Source organism: Cyprinodon variegatus, unplaced genomic scaffold (genome assembly GCF_000732505.1).
Source record: "Cyprinodon variegatus isolate N-32 unplaced genomic scaffold, C_variegatus-1.0 Scaffold1750, whole genome shotgun sequence".
Classification (NCBI taxonomy): Eukaryota; Metazoa; Chordata; class Actinopteri; order Cyprinodontiformes; family Cyprinodontidae; genus Cyprinodon; species Cyprinodon variegatus.
Window position 1 is genome coordinate 42935 of NW_015152203.1, and position 2335 is coordinate 45269.

Here is a 2335-nt window from a genome sequence, read left to right on the forward strand (position 1 = left end):
CCTAATGGGATGTCTGCCCCCGGTTTGACGATGTGGAACATAGAATCTTCTTCTGTTGTCACATGACGTCGTGATGCAGTGTCATTCTCTCCATTATCTTTTGTCCTGCCAAAGAAGTTATCCGCTGCATTGTTGGAAAAAAAGAACATTTTGCTAGAGTGTGAATGTCTAAAAAAGGTTATGAAGTCAATGTGGAAAGACTAACAGAACAACTTTGGGTAGTGTTAGCCTAGCGGTTAGAGCAGTGCACTTTCTATTTCCGGGTGGATCATCTCAATTAGTGGTCCTCCTAACTGTCAATCATTCTGGTGATGTGTTTACGTAAGGCCGTCCTACAGGCTCGTCCCGTTAGCCATCTTTTCCTGCGCACTTTCAGGCGTATATCTGTGGTGAGCTACGGTTTCAGACAGTCACTGAAGCTCGCCTTTCTATGAAAATGGCCAAGGGGCGGAAGAGAAAAGTATCTACGAAGTGGATGAGAAGAAGACAAAGGCGACTAATAACAAAGATGGCGCAGGCACCGCGCGGTTAGAGGAGGAGTTACATGACTAATGGATTGTTAGGATTGGGTTAAATGCAGAGAGGTACATTTCCTCAGTGTGAGATCAATAAAGTTCAGTTATTATCATGCAGAGTCTCAATACGGATATAAAAACAAAGTTGTGTGTATTTGTGTGTGTGTAATGTTTGATGTTTTTTCTCCCACAGCTCGTTAGCATGATGAAGACAGAGACTAGCATACCTGTAAGCTATGAATAAGGTTCTAGATATTTATATGGAACAATCAGGAATTCATTTAGAAGCTACAGCTAAAGTGAATTTGCTCATATAGAGACTGAGTGGAATATTTTACTTTGGCAGCTAATAAATAAGAAAAGATGAGATTATTGTTCCTCCGTTTCACCTGCTGATCTCATCTCACCTCACTGCTTCATGCTTATTTCCCACTGATGGGAAAAGGCACACCTTCTGTGTTACAGTTAATTAACACTTTGCAGGGCGGAAACATGCTGCAGTCAAGTGCCTGAGTTGCATTAGGATCTGCAATTAAAGATAAAGAAATGCAAATGAACTTCTGAGGTGGGGGGGGTTCACTCTAGCAGCAACAACAAGAGTAACTACCCAGTGAAAAACAACAGAGGAAACAGGGTGTCTGAGATCCCATATAGATTGCTTTGCTTTGATTGCAAATCCATGTTAGTTCCCAGGGAACATGTTTTATTAAAATTAACTTACAGTCATAATAAATAAAACCTTCCCTGACTGTTGAAACAATCTGGATCACAGAACTAGGAATAAAAATGGGGGGCCTGGGCTGGATCAGGCTGCCCCCCCCTGATAGGTGGTGTATTAGCCGCTACATGGCCCATAGTGACAGCTGCAGCTGTGGCCTCCCATACTGGCTTCATCATTAATAACCCTGAAATGCTTGCACACTTTCAACATTCCAGAAAGGCTCTGAATGAAGGCCCTATAATGGGGGTTAGTACGTTGTCAAGATGGTGGTTTATGTAATAATAATTGACATCATTTGACCAAATAAGACCTCAGAAAGAGTCACTTTGCTCTGTGAAATGTTCTCCTGCACTCACACACAATCTCTGTTCTCTCACTGTTATTATTGGCGTTTTAAATTCATTGTTTGGTTCCTTTCCAGACTTTTCATTGAATTTTTTTCAATGCACTTATAGATCGGTTTTATTTTCTTTCTTGCTTGGAAACAGGTTTAAAAATAAACTTTACATATCTACTGCTGATTCTTTGCTCTAAACATACAGGGGTGGTCGTATCTTAAGGATTTATACTCACTGAATTAACTTTATTCTGATTATTATGTTTTTTTCTTTTATCTATTGGTGAACAATACATTTAATCTACCAGGTAAATTATCTAAAGTCTTTCATTTAATAAAGTCTCAAAACTGTTAAGCACCAAGTGATAACTGTCATTGTTCTTGGCACTAGCACTGGTCTGATTCAGCATTCAACACACCTGTCAGCTCCACCCTGTTTCCAATCAGCCTTCATCAGATCCACCTGCTCACCTGGATATATAACAGCTCTCAGTCACTGGTTCCAGATTATTAAGAGCCATCGGTAAGTTTTATCCAGCGTTCCTGTAGTGATGACCAAGTGAGGCTTTTTGAAGCATTGAATCATTTTGATCTATTGTGACTTCAAGTGATTCACTACCTGAAGTTTCATTCAGTTCCGTTGGGGTGACATCTGCTGGCAGTAGTGTTTGTTGCACTTTATTTCTAATATCTTTGCAAAGAGAGAACAGTTCATCAAACTGGCCTTGCTGCTCTGCATTCAGCCCTGTTCTGCCTGAGCAG